This window comes from Canis aureus, chromosome 31 (assembly GCF_053574225.1).
Source record: "Canis aureus isolate CA01 chromosome 31, VMU_Caureus_v.1.0, whole genome shotgun sequence".
Classification (NCBI taxonomy): Eukaryota; Metazoa; Chordata; class Mammalia; order Carnivora; family Canidae; genus Canis; species Canis aureus.
Window position 1 is genome coordinate 34,147,688 of NC_135641.1, and position 18,240 is coordinate 34,165,927.

Consider the following 18,240-nt stretch of genomic DNA (forward strand, 5'->3'; position numbering starts at 1 on the left):
TTTCTTAATTTTTAGTGGAATTTTATATTCTAATATGTCATAGCATCATAGCATTTACACAATAATTTTACATCTTTGTTTCCATGTTGTTCTATTTTTAACTTTTTGAGGAAACTTCATACTGTTTTCCAGGGTAGCTACACCAGTTTGCATTCCCAACAGTGTGAAACAATATCTGTCATTTCCTATGTTAGTTAAGTTTAGTCATTCTGACAGGTGTGAGATGGTATCTCATTGCTGTTTTGATTTCTTTTTCCCTGATGGTGAGAAATGTTGAGTATCTTTTCCTGTGTCTATTAGCCATCTGGATGTCTTCTTTGAAAAATGTATATTCATGTCTTCTTCCCATTCCTTAACTAGATTATTTGATTTTTTTGGTGTTGACTAAGTTGGTTTTGCTAAATTCTTCATAGATTTTTTATACTAACCCTTTACCAGTTATGTAATTTGCAAATATATTCTCCTATCCTGTAGGCTGCCTTTTAGTTTTGTTGATTGTTCACTGTACAGAAGTTTTTTATCTTGATAAAATCCCAATAGTTTATTTTTGCTTTTGTTTCCTTTCATTGAGTTTCATAAAAATATTTATCCACTTATGTCTTGTGGAAGAGGAAACTGAGGATAAACAGGATATTCTGTTCTTCATTATACAATATATTTTACCTGGAGCCTAAGATCAAAGAATTTCATCTTTATCTTTAACATCTAATAATTCAGCTAGTATAGGCCTGACAGTTGATCATCTGGGCCAATTTTGAGATAAGCAGTAATTTTTAAAAACATATTTTTATCAGATACTCCAATTATACATATACTAGATATTTTAGCTTGCGTTATCTATCATTTTCTGTATGACATCTTTCACTTTTTATTCTTGTTTTAATTATTTTTACATTTTTTATTTTTATAATTTTAGTCTGATCTGTTTTCTCTTAAGAAACCTGAAATTCACCATTTATTTCTGATTTTATTTTGTTCTTTTAAATTTTTTAATTTATTTAACTCACATTAAGTTTTGTTTTGTTTTGTTTTGTACATATCTTTTTAAAGTTTTTGAATTTCCAGTTTGAGGTATTTTTGCCTAGGTATAAATGGCTGTTTAAAGAGATGTAATTTAGATTGCAATAATATTGTTTCAGTTTTCGTTTGCTCTTGGTTGCTCTTTAGGGATAATTTTTAACCCAAGAGAAGTGGCTAACTCCTGGACTTGGGCAGGAAAAATACAAGATTAGCATGGAACATCTTGGTCCATGAAAGAAATAAAGATGTGACTGAAAAATAACGGAGACATTATTCTCTGAACTAACAGTAATAAGATTCTTAGTAGGATTGCTAATTGTATTTCTTGATTTAAGTGTGCTCTCTTTTGTTGGCAAAGTGAAGTACGGGTTCTTTAATCAACTGTGCCATTTTGAAGAATTGAATTTGTATATTTTCTGATTTTTTATTATATTTTTAAATTTTGTTTCTGCCTGATTCTTCATTCTCAGCTTTGTTTCCTTCTTTTCTTTTGCCATCACACCTACAAAGGACACTTTCCCTATTCAAGTAAACCCAATTTTCTGGAGGTAATGCCTTTCCTACATTTCAAACTCAGTTCCTTTCTTTTGATTCCCTAATTGTCAATATCTGAACCTCTACATACTATATCTATTCCAAATATTTACGTTGTACTCTTGTTCTGCAGATAATTTAATATGGATCTCAACACTCAAAATATCATGCTCAGCAAATCCTCCTATTTCCTATGAAGTTTCCACCTAATCCATGAATGGTCTTTGGACTATTTTCCTACTATCAACATAAGTGTAAGCTATGAGTAGTTTGACTTATCATCTTTGCTCTATATGTGTGTATTTTGTGTGTGGAGAGCTAATGGATTTCTGCAGCCACCCTTGAAAACTTAGATTATGAAAACCTAGAAAACCTAGATTATTGTGGTTTTGAAATATTGCTCTGGCTAAATGTATGAAATGGAAGATGAGGGTAGTGATGCCCCAGGGCAGAGTAAAAGTTTCAATATATTACAACAATTAAAGAAATAAAAAAAAATATATGGCCAGAACATACAATGTTGTCTGAAATTAGATAACTTAAACAAAAGAAAAAAATTATCAGTCACTCCTTGGCTAGTTTGGAATTAGTGATTAATGAGATGATGGATATCCAGAAAATACTCTGATATGAGAAATTCATTATTGGTTTATCTGGAAGGGACACTACCTGTCTCAACTCTATTTGTACACAGTAAGTCAATGAGGAATTTAAGCCAGATAAAAACAAATACCTATTTTTATGATATGCCTTCTATGGAATTCTATGCCAAAAATTATTTAGAAATAATATATTTAATTTCCACAGTAACAGTATAATTAGTACTAATTTGCAGATGAAGAAATTGTTTCTCAGAAAGGTTAGGTTTTAAATATTATGCTCATGGCAAAATAGTAAATAAAGAGTGAAGAATTATTAGAAGTTAAATATAAGTACAATTATATTTTAAAGGTAAATTAAAATACTAGCAAATAAATAAATACTTTGCTTCACACAAGTTGATAGACAATAGTAAAGCCAGTAAATCTGAGTTTGTAACTTTCATTGCAAGAATTTCCACATCTAAATTGCAAACAGTATTTTGAAAGGTACATCACAGCATCTTGACATTTTAGTGACTGTCTATAGTACACTTTTCACCCAATCAAGACATGTTAGAATGGGTTTCACCACAGGAAATAGATTAGTTGATTAGGTCAAGCCAGGTCTAGGCAATTCCTGTTTTACAATAAAAGAAAACACTGTGATTTTCTTAACTTAAGTGGATATTGACTTCTACTATGGCGAAGATCAAGATTTATTATCTCAAATGATAGTCAACAGACTGGATGACAACTATTGACTTGGAGGAAATCACAGCGGGCCACTGAACCACCATTGAACCTAAAGAAAGATCTTCTATGTCTCTCACAGCAGGATAAGGCCAATCTTACATCAAGACGATAGACCTTGCCAGGGACAAGGACTATTAAAATGTCTTTCCATTTATTTGGTTTGTGATGTTCCTCTAATATCTCAGCACTTTAAGACTGAGAGCAGTTAACTGTAGTATTAGAGTCAGAGATGAGAATGTCCACAGTGATAGGCACATCTCAATTCCTTAGTAGAAATATACTTTATCAGGCATTCAAAATGTTCTCAGTTAATAATGATATAAGCTTAATAATAATAAATAAATAAATTGTAAAACTCATTTATATATCTTTTAGAGTGTTTAATTACCAATAACAGTGTACTATTTCATAAAATATTATTAGATAAAAGGCTATTTTTAAAACTGGAGACAGAATAAAAGGTAAAAACATGTAAACATCTTCTTTATAACTTATACACACAAACCTGACAAATGTAGACCAAAAAATAAGCCTCAATGGAGCTAAATCAAGTAAATACTTTATAGCCATCATCGTTTTTGCTAAGAAGGAAATATAGCATTCCTATTGCTGAAAGGAGGCAAAAAGACAAACTCAAAAATACTAGGCAATAATCCATACACTATATAGCAAAACATGTAAAGCAAATAGATAAGTAAGAACAAAATGGAAGAAGTGTAAAAATGAGTATGGTAGGCTGAATCCTAAGATAACCCCCAAGATTCCCCATCCTTGGTATAGACATACCTTCTTCCAGTTACTCAAATACTAACATGCTGCAGTGAGGGGATTTTGCACATGTAACTAAAGTATTAGGGTCCTAACCCAGCTGACTTTAAGATTAGAGAAAGTGTTCTCAGTGGAACTAACCTAACTGGATAAGGCCTTAAAGAGACTAGGCTATTTCTGGAGAGGTGACCAGCATATGATGCGTGACTCAACGCAAAAGAAATTCTTCATTTATGGCCTTGAAGATAGAGTTAATGACAAGAATTGTAGTCTCAAGAAGCTGAGAGTAGCCTTGACCAACAGGCAGGGAGGAACTAAATTCTGACAGCAAGCAACCTGAATAAGTTTGGAGAACACTAATTTCCAGATGAGAACAAAGAGAACCCAAAGAACAAAATATAAGCCTGTTACAAGTGAAGGCAAAGGAGCGGTAGAGAAGGGAAGCTGACAATATAGATATGACACATGATGACTGACAGGGCAAGGTCCAGAGGAAAGGCAGTGGGGAAAGAATTGAGATCGATGTAGAGGGATTGCATTTGATTAGGACAAGTAACTCTCCTTCTCTGAGACTAAAAAAGATTAAAACAAGGACTAATTTATATAAATTTGAATTTGAGGGGTGGAGTGGGTAATTGAGATGCTGAATCACTCAGATTTGATAAGCTTAGGTGTTACCTGAAGTAGAAGTCTGTTTTGTTTTTTCTTTTTTGCCTTGAAAATGAATGCTGTAAGGATGGGTTGAACCCCTGACTAGAATGATTTGTTTTTTAGAAATATGACTAAGGAGTTTACCAAGAATAAAAAAGAAATTGTCAGGAATGCCTGGGTGGCTCAGTGTTTTAGCGCCTGCCTTCAGCCCAGGTCGTGATCCTTGAGACCCCGGATCGAGTCCCACATCAGGCTTCCTGCATGGAGCCTGCTTCTCCCTCTGCCTGTGTCTCTGCCCCTCTCTCCTCTCTCTCTCTCTCTCTCTCTCTCTCTCTCTCTGTGTCTCTCATGAATAAATAAATAAAATCTTAAAAAAAAAGAAATTGTCAAATAGCCTCAAAAATCAAACTGAGGTTGTAGACCAGAAATTTAAAAAATATATATTTCTCACTGTGAAGAAAATTAAATCTCATTATGTATATATTGAATGTCAACCTATTAACCACAGAGGAGCTACTTAAAATAAAGCAAAATAAAAATTTTAAAATCTCCCATAAAACGAATATTTGTTGGAAGAGTGTTTACTGAAATTGCTTTTTTGAAATCACCTTTTTGCTTGAGAGGTGTTAAGAAATTGGAGGGCTCTTGAATGTAGGACCTAGTACCTCTTTAAACACCATCAGTATGATCTGAATAGCTGAAATGGAAACAGATCAGTTATCCTCTATTGACCCTAGCATCCCTTTACTGCATCATTTAGAAGAAGAGCTGTTTATTTAGATACATTTGCAATAAATTTAGGAGAGAATTTTAGGAATTTTGAGAAGAAAAATATATAGACTCATCCAACAACAATGCAGTGTGAATTGAGGGTTATATCATCCTCCTTCCTTGCACATGGTTTATCGTTGAGGAGCTTGCAATTGCTCTGGCTTTATGCAATAAATATTTATTGAATTCTGACTAAATTCAAAGTTCTGAACTTGGTCCAGTGAAGACATAAAAAAATGAAAAAAAAAAAAAAAACATCAGAAGCCAAAGAAAACCAAAAGAAAAACAAATTTTGTAACAAAACAAATAAGACAACAGAATCTCTAACTAACATCAGTATACTCGAATCTTAGTACACGATTCTATGGAAAAGTGCTGGGAAAGGAATGAAACTGAGATCAGACAGGAACATATAGTTCTAAGTTCTCAAAAGGTCAGAACAAGCTGGCTAAAAAGTAAAAATTGAATTAATTGTGTCTAGTTAAGTACAGAAAGGGGGAAAGAATAGGACATGGAAAAGAAAGAAAGGCTTGGAGAAAAAAAAGAATATGGTCCCTAAACATCGTGCATTTGGAAAATTAAGAGCAGAGGGTGTCTGTGGGAGGTGAAGCAGTTCTATATATCAGTTGGGATCAGATTGTAAGATTCTTGGGCTATTTTAAAATGCTTTAGAACTTACCTAAGAAGCAATGGTACTGAAATGTACACTGATTTTTAAGCAGTACTGATATTATCATATTTGTATTTTAGAAAGAGTATCCCAGCTGCAGTGTGGAGAATGAATTGAATGTTGTTAGATTGGACTACTAGACGTGGATTAAGAGTTTGATACAGAAATTCATTTACAGTATGAGGGGTTATAGTGGCCAGAATCTAGGTATTAGCTAGGGAGATAGGAAGAAGCGGAAAGATTTGAGAGAAAGGATTTGGTACCTATTTTAATGTAGGAATGAAGATTGGGAGTGCAGAGGTGAGAGTGGGGAAAAATAATAACTGGATGTCAGAATAGCAGGTGAGCAAAGGAATTTTCAAGTTAGTGAAAGCATAGAAATATTATTATATAACTGCTATCTATTGTAATGGGTTTGCTATCTTAACATCTAAAATTTAGTTTCAGGGGATTGTACATGTTCTCAGCATTACAAAGGCTGAGGCTTCTTGAAAATACATGTTTTAATCTTTGCCAGTGCTTTCCCCATAACATTAGGGGTGATCAAAACACATTTCACTATTGTTACATTTGAGGTGATAGATGATATTTTTATTTTATTTCAAAGAAATATTTATGGATAGTTTCTATGATTGTTAGTTTTCGTTATTTCTTCAGTATTGTTATTTGCTTTTTCATATGTTTTTTTTCTCTGATTTTATTGACATTGCATTTTGACATGTTGTTAGTCTTGATATTGCAGGATATGGGGAAAAGAGTATGAATGTGCCTATTAGTTCTCACTGTTTCCAGAACATTGATCTCAATTAACAAGGTAACAGGCTGTACTCTCCCTATGCCTCATCAAAAAAGATTAAAATATTGGTTAATTATAGCACCAATAAAACTATCAATACTCAATATGCAGCACAATTATTCTCTAGTTGAGAAATCTAAAAAAAATTTCCATGAGGAGTCATTTTGTACAATTAACTAACTGGCTTATTGATTTCTTCTTCTCTAGAGTTACTGAAGAAGTTGCTGAATGAATCATATCTCAAAAATTAAAAATCATTCTTTTCTTTCAGGAAAAAGTAATTATGGAATCCTAGAAACCAATATAAAGAGCTAAGTATAAGGAGTACTAATATTATCATAATTAATGGTAATTATGACCTATTTCTAAACTGGCAAAGTTTTTTTGCAAACATTATTTGATTAATTAATATTCTAATTTTCAATAATATTATTAATTAATATTCATTGAATTGATCTGTATGGTTCATTTTACTGATAAATTCTATCTTAGTAAAACAGCTTTAGCTACCATATTCTTCTCTGTCAAGTTGACAAAAATATTTTATTTTTTTAAAGATTTTATTTATTTATTCATGAAAGGCAGAGACACAGGCAGAGGGAGAAGCAGGCTCCATGCTGGGAGCCCGATAGCAGAATTCTATCCCAGGACCTCGGGATCACGCCCTGAGCCAAAGGCAGATGGTCAACTGCTGAGCCACCCAGGCATCCCGAAAAAAATTACTTTAAGTGTAGATTATTACTCTAAATAAATCTAACTATTGCTCTACTTAAACCATGATGGGAAAACATTACATATTTAAAAATAATTTTTAAAAATTTTGCTTCTTTAAAAACAGTAACAACAAAGTTCATTTGCTGGGTTACACCAAATCAAATGAAGTAAAATGAGTTTACTAATTAAAGATTGTTGGAAAATGTACCAAACTTAAAGAGAAAAATTAAAAATTAGAAAAGATATGCTGAAGATGAAACAGAAGTAGGAACTTTTGCGAAGATTATTTGCTTTAGAAACTCTTAAGGATCTAAGGAAAAAAACAACTGTATGTTCTTTTTTAAAAACATCTTATAAATAGAAGTGTCCATAGAAAGAGTTAATCCAGGAAAACGAGATATTTGTAGTAACAGCTGGATGTCTTACAGACTAATTGGTGGTGGTGGTTTTGATTCTTGCATAATTTATACTGTTTCTCTTTATTTCTCACCCCACTTAGTTGTGACCTCTTTTGGTCCTTTTGATATAGTTACTACCTAACATTTGGTGTTTTCCACATTTCTCTTTTTGGGGAATCACCAGGAAAAATAATTCCATAATTTTGGTACTTTGTTCTACTACTGTACCCTCTGGTAGTACAACAAAGTACTAAATCCTATTTGGCCTGGAATCCTATTTGGATCTTGGAATCCTATTTGGCCCAACCCTGGTCTCATTGAAAAGAAGGATCACACACTTAAAATGAACCAGAGCAAAGATCTCATCTTGATTTGAGTACTTCGAAGTTGCCTTAAAAATCTCAATTTCTAATGAAAGCATTTTGAGGGCTATAAAATAATTCATTATACATCTTTTTAAGATGTATTTAGTTGAGATAAAGGGGGAGAGAGAGAGAAAGCCAGTAGGGGGAGGGGCAAAGAGAAAAAGACAGAATCTCAAGCAGAGTCCCTGCTGAGTGTGTAGGGCTCCATCCTAGAATCCTGATATCATGAACTGAGTCAAAATCAAGAATCGGCTACTTAACCAACTAAGCCACCCAGGTGACCGAATTCCTAATATTAAAATGCTGCATATATTTAACACTTGTTATGTATGAGCACTTGAGATGCATTATTCTTGCTAATAATCCCATCACATTTATGTTGCATATGTACTCACCATTTTATACACAAGAAAAATCATATTTAGAGAGGATAAATAATATCCTAAGATAGTATTTGAAGCCATGCTTCTCTGAAATGGAAGTTTATATGCTTAACAACCGTACTTTATGTACGCTATCTTGAAGATTATATCATGAAACCTATAGCACTAATCTAGAGGGAAGATAATTTCTGGTTCTTCCCTGAAATATCAGGCTGGTGTACATGGTATATCATTGCAATAGAGTACATATTCAGTCTAGGAGAAATGTTAAAATAAGGCTTTAGATTTTATAGCCATGACTAGGACAGGTATGTTAAGACTCTAGAATGGATTAATATTAAAATAATAATAATAATTGAAAATTGCATGCATAGAATGGTTTAATTTTTATACATTTCTATCACTCTAATCTCTGTTGTGTTTGTGTTTATATTATGTATATACACATACTTTCTCTTATAAATGCTTATGGCTAACTAAACACAAAGTTGAAGGCAAATATTACCATTAAATAATTTTACTGTTTTACTGTAGTCAAATTCTAAATGTTTGACATTATAAAGCAAGAACAAAACTTATTATTTCACATTTTGGATTATGTCCAAATTCATTAAACAACATATTTTATTATTTTTTATTTATTTGTTTGAGAGAGAAAGAGAATGAGAGGGAGAGATCAGAGCACTGGAGAGGGGTAGAGGGAGAAGCAGACTTCCTGCTGAGCAGGGGGCCTGATTTGGGACTCAATCCCAGCATTCTGGGATCATGACCTGAGCCAAAGGCAGATGCTTAACCAACTGAGCCACCCAGGTGTCCCTAAACAGGATATTTTCTATACTCATATCCACTTATTGAATTATGTTTGCATCTTTGGAAATGGCCTTCTCTCATTCCCCATTTTAGTAGGCTAATATGGATCATCTTTACATCCTGGTAAATAAATCCTACATAGTCACCGCATATTGTTATTTCATATTATTATTATTAAATGTGTTACTGCTATTTATCTACTTTTTAGTCACTATTTATGATAGGTGCGTCTGTGTTCACAGAAACCTTCACACATAACTTTCGTTCTCTTGGCTGTTTTTTTTTTTTTTTTTCTCTTCTTTTGGTATTATTTCAAATCATACTAGCTTTAAAATATGAGTGGGCCAAATTTATTATCAAATATTTTTAACATAAAAGTGGTTATAGATTCACCTAAAGGTTGATTAATTGTACAAATATCAAGTCTCAACATTTTGAGAGGTTTTCAGATACAGTGAGATTTATTACACACTGCTCCAATTTATTTGATTCACTGGTCTATTTATGTATTCTCTTTTTTTATCAACCTTGATGATTTATATTTTTTCAGAAAATTGTCAACAGTTATTCAAAACTGTGTGTATACATATGTACACAGACATATTAATTTATGCAACCAAAATATTTTTCAGTGTATTTATTAATATAAATAGATGTTTATTTTTGAATAAGAAATACCTCTACATGAGAAAAAAAACAAAATGTACAAAAGATAGAGAGGTAAGGGAAGTTTGCCATTTTTACTCTACCACTCTGTCCTATTCCTATGCTTAGTGCAACCTCTAGGATATGTGGGGAAAATATTTTTTTATTGAATATGTCTTCAAAATATCTCAAAATGCATAGGTCCATGTGAGGTAATAATGATTTATTGATTAAGCAATCTATAGACTTTAATTCAATTCTTATTAAAATACCAACAGCATTTTTAACAGAATTAGAACAAACATTCCTAAAAGTTTTATGGAACCACAAAAGGCCTCAAATAGCCAAAGTGATTTTGAAAAAGAAAAACAAAACTGGAGATATCACAATTCCAGATTTCAAGTTATATTAAAATGCAGTAGTAATTAAAACAGTATGGAACTGGCATAAAAATAGACACATGGATCAATGGAATAGAATAGAAACCCCAGAAATAAACCCATAATTATATGTCACTTAATCTTTGACAAAGAAAGAATGACTATGCAATGGGAAAAAGACAGTCTCTTCAACAAATGGTGTTGGGAAAACTGGACAGCAACATCCAGAAGAATGAAACTGCACCACTTTCTTACACCATACACAGATAAATTCCAAATGAATGAGGACCTAAATGTGAGACAGGAAACCATAAAAATCCTAGAAGATTTTTCTGACATTGACCATAGCAACATCTTTCAAGATAACTCTTCTGAGGCAAGGAAAATAAAAGTAAAACCATTGGGACTACGTCAAAATAAAAAAGTTTTTGCACAATAAAGGAAACAATCAACAAAACTAAAAGGCAACCTACTAAATGAGAGATCTTTGCAAATGGAAAATCTATTTTGGAAACTAGCCCTAATAAGAGAATAGTATCAAAAATATATAAAGAATTGATACAACTCAACACCAAAAAACCCAAATAATACAATTAAAAAATGGGCAGAAAACATGAATAGACATTTTCCAAAGAAAACATACAGATGGCATACAGACACATGCAAAGATGATAAACATCATTCATCATCAGCTAATCAAAACTACAATGAAAAAATTAAATAAATAAATAATAAGTAAATAAATAAATAAAATAAACTACAATGAAATAGCACCTCACACTGTCAAAATGGCTAAAATCAAAACCACAAGAAACAAGTGTTGGCAAGGATGTGGAGAAAGAGAAACCTTTGTGTGCTGTTAGTAGGACTGCAAACTGGTACAGCCACTCTGAAAAATAATAGATGATTCAAAAATTTGAAACAAAACAAAACAAAACAAACCTATATGTACCCCTGTTTATTGCAACTTTATTTACAATAGCCAGACTATGAAAGCAGGCCAAATATCCATCCATAGATAAATGGATAAAGAGGATGTGGTATATGCACACAATGGAATATTATTCAGCCATTAAAAAAGAATGAAATCTTGCTATTTACAACAAAGATATAGAGAGTATAACACTAAGCAAAATAAGTCAGTCAGAGAAAGAGAAATACCATATGCTCTCATTCATATGTGGAATTTAGGAAACAAAACAAATGAGCAAAGGACAGAAATGAGGGAGAGAAACCAAGAAACAGACTTTTTTTTTTAATTTTATTTATTTATTCATGAAAGACAGAGAGAGAGAGAGAGAGAGAGAGGCAGAGACACAGACAGAGGAAGAAGCAGGCTCCAGGCAGGGAGCCCGACGTGGGACTTGATCCCAGGTCTCCAGGATCATGCCCTGGGCTGAAGGCAGCACTAAACCACTGAGCTACTGGGGCTGCCCAAGAAACAGACTCTTAACTATAGAGAACAAACTGATGGTTATCAGAGTGTGTGTATATAGTGATTAAGAATTATTTCTGATTTAGACATTGAGTAAAAAAAGGCTAGATGAGGAATTTGTATGGTATTCTATTTTCCCCCCAGTGAGGGGTGGGAAAAAGGAACATTCTTATTTTTTAAAAAATTAGAATAATGAATGAAGAACTTAGATACTTGATTTTGCCAATCAATGCATATGAAGATTCTTTCTAAGCACCATCTCTTGCTGTTCAGGTCCAGTAGCTATTTCTTGGTGTTCTTTATTGTCAAATGGTCATTCCTGGCTAATTTTATACATCCCACCTAAAGAAAAATGTAGCAATGCTGTTACAATGCATGGCCATTTGGAGCTTTTTCTACATAGAACTTCTTGCATCTGAGGTTCCTTCTTATTTATTTATATCTGTTTGCATCATTAATGACTTTTCATTATCCATCGTGACATTTGTGAATACTGGCTTCCATTTACTCTATCAGAGGTTGTTAGGGAGCTTTCCTGATGATGACCACAGATGCAAGTCTTGCCCAGAATTTTCAGGCAATGAACAATCATTCACTTTCCAGCCATGCTAAATTTACCATTTAGAAGTTTGTAGCTTACATTCAAAACAAGGTATCATCCTACAAGGTCTTCCCTTTAACTTCTCAAGAGGTTGCATGTGGGGACTTTCATGTTAATTCAATCCCTGTCTCCACTGAATGCAACTGAAAGGATAGGCAAGAGCCCATAAATGGGGCAGGCAGAGTGGCCTCTTCAAGCACAAGGAGCATCCGTTCCTCTTCAGACAAAGCCTCAAAGGACACCAGCAGCTGTGAGTGGCTCCCTCCAGAGTTCAGGTGAAACCCGGGGCAGAGACCCACTCGGTGCTCCAGTCTGAAGGTCGGCAAATGTGTGTAGGCATTCTGCTAAAAGTAGTCCTGTGTCTACAACTCCTGACTCCTTTGGTGTCCAAAACTCCTCCTCCTGCTGGAGAGTTCATCAGAACTATCATTTTAACGCCATCCTGGCAAACCATTCTAAAGTGATCCTAGGAAAGAAAGGCCTCATAGATCCTACAATTAGTTATGTGGGATCTGGGGCCGGTGACCAGGGAGGAGCACACACAGCAAGTCCCCCACATTCTCAGGGCATCCATCAAGGCAACCCCACGCAGAGCAGAGGGTTGGAGCATATCCAGCTGAAAAAGAGCACCAGGGCTCATGTAGTTCTCAGTCTCCTCCTGGGAGCTAGCCCCAAGCAGCAGAAAGGAGCTGAGACAGGGCCCGGTTGCTCAGGTCTGGGATAGTAATGCCCCTGTGGGGTGTTCCGTATCCATGCAAAGCACTCCGTGCATATGACAACATTTATGAATATATTTATATTGTCATTCCTAAACATAGGTGCGCATACTTTGGCGCTCTTTTGTTTCTTTTCTCCACTTAGGCATATCTTTGATATATTTTCCACTTATATATGGAAGGAAAAAGAAAAGTCTCATTCTTTTGAATGAGCTACATAGCTACCATCATATTAAAGTCCTATAATTTATTCGATGCTTCATTATTTAATAATACACTTATGTTGGCATCAAATCTAATCTTTCTTCATTACGAAGAGTGCCATATTGAATGTCCCTTAACATACAATATTTTGTGCAAGTTTACAGTAGCAGTAGGATAAATTCTTATAAAGGAGTATACTGTGATGATACAGGAGAGCTTGGTTCCTGTCTCACGGAGCCGAAGAATGAATCTCCCGGACAACAGAGAGTGAGCAAAGTGATAGAAGTTTGTTAAGCAAGAGATACAGAGAAAGCTCTCGGAAGTGAGAGGGGTCCCCACAGGGTTGCCCCTGAGGGCTTTTATGGTCTGTCTTTTATTGAGAACCTAACCAGGGAGCCCATGGCCTTGAGATTCCTCTGCAGTCTTGGTTTGAGCAGGGACTATTGATAACACCTAAATGACATATTTCTTTGTGGTCTGGGGAGTTTCTGTGATTAGTAGCCATTAAAGGGGGATACCCCCTAACATTTTGGAGCTAGGGAGCCAAGTTTATTATTTTTCTATGTTTTTATTGTCTTATCTCTGTTTTCATGGGATGGATAGGAGCCCGACTCTGGGCATTTCGGAGTCCTTGGGGTTTATGGGAGCCCACAGATTTCTGGGTGCCTGACTCTGGGCCTTTCCCTTATCTTTCCCTGCTTAGCCCCATCTGCCCCTAACTCATTCCTACATCAGTTACAAAACTATGCTCATTTTAAACTTGATAAATAATGCCTAAATACCCTTTTTGGGAGTCCAAACAATTTATATTCTCATTTTTAAAGAATTAGGAGAATATCTGGTTCTATACACTATTACATAGTGTATATTATTAATCTTGATCTTTATTCTGACAAATGAAAAAATAAAGTCTTGTAAATTTATTTAATTATAGGATATGTTCTTTATCCTCCTGTTTAAAATCTATTTTTTATTTTTATTTTTTAAAGATTTTATATATTCATGAGAGACACAGAGGGAGTGGCAGGGACATTGGCAGAAGGAGAGGCAGGCTTCCCCTGGGGAGTCTGATGTGAGACTTGATGCCAGGACCCGGAGATCATGACCTGAGCCAAAGGCAGATGCTCAACCACTGAGCCACCCAGGTGTCCCTGTTTAAAATCTATTTAAATTACTTTTCTCCAAACTGTAGGTTTATACCCTTTTCATATTTTTCAAGTGGGTTGTTCTTTTTTATATTACAGCCATTTATCTGTAAGTTTTACAAATACTCCACCCCTCCCCCTGCGGTGTTTTCACTTTAATTTCAGCTTTATTTATAGTGGATGATTTTTGCCTTGGAGAAATTATTGAGTATTTTGTTTCTATGTATGGTTTCCGAGCAGAAAGAATTTTTTGTACTAATGGACACATGTGCTACTCGTACAAAACTTATATATGGTATATAGTACATAACTTCCTGTTTTTTCTTATACTTTTATGGCTTCTAATTTTTTATTTTAAATGCTTGATTTAACGGGAATTTTGATATAAAGTGGAGATATTTTTCCTTTTGATATGTAATGCCATGTTTATTGTACATCTTAGGCATTTAGAATCTTCAGGTTTTATTCATCCACATTAGACAGAGTTTAAAATTTTAATTTTACAATTAATTTTTAATATAGCTTTCATCAATATATTTTGAGATACTTATATAAAATATTCTAATAGCTATCTTCATAATTAAACATTAATAGCTTTGAAAGAGAAGATAATATAGTATATTCATTTTAATTCTAAAATGGGTATTTAAAATGGAGCTGCTAAGAATAAATAAATATATGATGGATTCACATGGTTTTAAAAGTTTCTGCTTCTAGATGAAATATAATTATAGAATGTGAAAAGTAATAATGCTTACTTTTGAAAAGTAGAGATTCAAGAGTGGTAGCAATTAGAATACATCCTTGGATTTGAATCAGAAGTTTTGTTGCTACTAAATATGTGATCTCGGGCCTGTGCTTCAATCGCTTTGAAGATCACTTTGCTCATCCATAAAATAGAGATTAAAAAAATTCATTCTACTCCAAAAGGTTACTTTTAAGTATTCAAACCTTTTGACCAGTTTTGTCCATCATGCCCTATTTTGGGAGACATTATACTAATCTGAGAGAGTGTAAGATAAACAGTAGGCAATATGTGAAAAGAAAATACCAAGTAGGGGTCAAAAGTGGGTCCCTAAAAAGCATATTATCTTCCAAAAGCATGGATTTAATGTCATGATCTTGAACATATGGCTAAGTCACTTCTCTTTAAATGGTTTTAATTTTTCTTTAGCTGTCTTTCTTCTGTTCATCAAAGTTTGTTCTTCAGAGCGTATGTGTCAGATATTTGTTTCCCTTTGTTAACTTCCAGTGATGGCTAATGAACTATCATGTACCAAAGTTCATTTTTTTCCTTACAGAAATGTGATTGAAGACTCGGAAACTAATTATAGTAGTTTAACCATTTACTATCTTAAGTATTTACTATAAATCAACAGATATTTATGAGGTTTTTCCAGGCAGACACTAATAGTCACTAGGGATATAATATGTGGCTGAAGCAGGCAAAGGATAAATGTATTCCTTGTATTCATTGAGCTTTTAGTGAATAGCACAAAGTTCAGTTAATTTCAAGGCAGTGTAAGTTTGATATAATAAATGCAGGGTGTTGCAGTAACTCATGTGAACCCTGGGAGGTTAGAGAGGCACTGGCCACGGAAGCCCTGTAATCTCAGAATAAAGGTCTGCTCAGGAAGTATACAATAAAAATAACAGAAAAGTGGTAGAAAGAGAAGAAAGCACATGTAGAAAGCACATGTACCCGGTAGAAGAAACAATTTAAGAACAGAAAGAAATGTGGGATGTCTTAAAATCATACTAAATGTAACAGATTTAAGAAACATTTATTTTTATCTCGGAAGCATAATTCCAGTTTGTACAGAAAAGTAGCTATGTACAATAGGCTTGGTGAGTAGGGAGACAGTTTTTGAGACTGCTTTACTAATCCAAAGATGACGATTTATTGAATTTAGGAGGTAGCAGTAGGGATTTCAAAAAAAAGGAGACACCTGTTTAAGCTTGCACAGAATTGGTTTAGTAATTGGCACTAGGGAGAAGGAGAAGAAAAGATACAGAGAAACAGTTTTAGTTTTCTGGCTTGATCACTAGGATATATTCTGGCTTATTGCTTACTCAATAATGTTTGCTTTCTTTGTGATCTTTTTGAAGAGGTTCTCTGGGTTGAGAGAAGATTTTGGGGGATGGTGGGGAGCAGAACCTTCCCGGATCCTCATGTCAAGATTAGAGTCCTAAGATTTCGTTTTTGGTTTTTGGGATCTTTTAAAAATATTTTCTTTCTTGAAGATTATATTTATTTATTTTAGAGAGAGGGTGCAAGCAGGGGGAGGGGGAGAGGGATAGGAAGAGAGAGAGTTTGAAGCAGACTCTGTGCTGAAATCAGAGCCCCACGTGGGCTTAGTCTCACAACCTTAACTCTAATATCCATAACCCAGACTTAACTAGTCCTAACATTTTGGTTATATATTTAAATTTTATACAAATTTGTATATTTATATATTATAGATTACACTTTATATGTGTATTACAAATTATACATATGAGATTTACATACATACATTATATATAAATCATCCATTTTTCTTCTCTACTCTCATTTTACCATCATTCCTCTTCCTATGATCTTTATGCCCCAGTTATTTAAACTGTGTCATCTTCTTATGGCACTTCTTCATGTCGGTGATATTTGGTAGAAAGTAACTTTATTTAATCTGTTAATATACTTTATCAATTTTAAGGTGATTTCAAGGTTTGTTCATTTTTTTAAAAAAAATTTTATTTATTTATTCATGAGAGAGGCAGAGACACAGGCACAGGGAGAAGCAGGTTCCATGCAGGGAGCCCGATGTGGGACTTGATCCTGGGTCTCCAGGATCACGTCCTGGGCTGAAGGCAGACGCTCATCTGCTGAGCCACCCAGGCGTCCCAATGTTCATGTATTTTTTATTAAAATATTCTAATATACAAAAAACAAACACATATAGAGGATAGGTCATTTAAATCATGGTAGCTTTTGTCTTAACTACAGTAAAGGCATCAAAATATATGCATGTATATAAGATTACATATATATATATTTGTGTGTGTATATTTCATTTTACATATCACTGTTGGAAAGCATGTGGCTAAAATCCTTAATACTATGATGTATTTTTACTATTCAAATATTAACAAAACAAAAATAAGTTTTTCTTGTTTCTCATGTTTATTTAAACATCTATTTTGTTGCATGTACATCAGGAACAAATTATATACAATTTTTAGAAAGGTTAAAGTAAAGGAAAAATAAGAGTACCTAAAAATTTACAAGAAAACATCAATTAGTTTAAAATTTTTATCAGCTAGAAGCACCCGGGTGGTGCAACTCTGTAAGCGTCAGATTCTTGGTTTCAGCTCAGGTCATGATCGCAGGTTCCTATCATGGAGGTCTGCTTGGGTTTCTCTCTCTGTCCCTCTCTTCCCTAAATTAAATAAATAAATCTTTTTAAGAAAATTATCAGCTATGTATTTGTAAATATAAGGTTGACTTTTAGTTAACACAAAGGAATCTTGGGCAGCCCCGGTGGTGCAGCGGTTTAGCGCCGCCTGCAGCCCAGGGTGTGATCTTGGAGACCCAGGATCGAGTCCCACATCAGGCTCCCTGCATGGAGCCTGCTTCTCCCTCTGCCTGTGTCTCTGCCTCTCTCTCTCTAGCTGTGTCTTTATGAATAAATAAATAAAATCTAAAAAAAAAAAACCAAAAAACACAAAGGAATCTTAAATAATAAGCAATGTGGATATTAACAAACTGACTATGTTGTGAATTACCTTCAGTATTATATGTGTATACATGTTTGTATAAAACATACACATGTACAGTACATATATGAACATAGATATATGTATATTTTTCCTAATAATGACTAAAATATGGGCTAGAAGTTTAATCTCCTGAGTGGTCAT

General features: G+C 34.0%; 1 long non-coding RNA gene across 2 annotated transcripts in view; it reads left to right on the forward strand.

The window, feature by feature from the left end:
* Nucleotides 1–18,240, forward strand: part of LOC144302246 (uncharacterized) — a 200,871-nt gene that overhangs the window by 99,895 nt on the left and 82,736 nt on the right. For both annotated transcript variants that reach the window (XR_013369080.1, XR_013369079.1), the window contains exon 2: nucleotides 1,688–1,808. This is a non-coding gene — a long non-coding RNA (uncharacterized LOC144302246). The remainder of the gene's footprint in view (nucleotides 1–1,687; nucleotides 1,809–18,240) is intronic.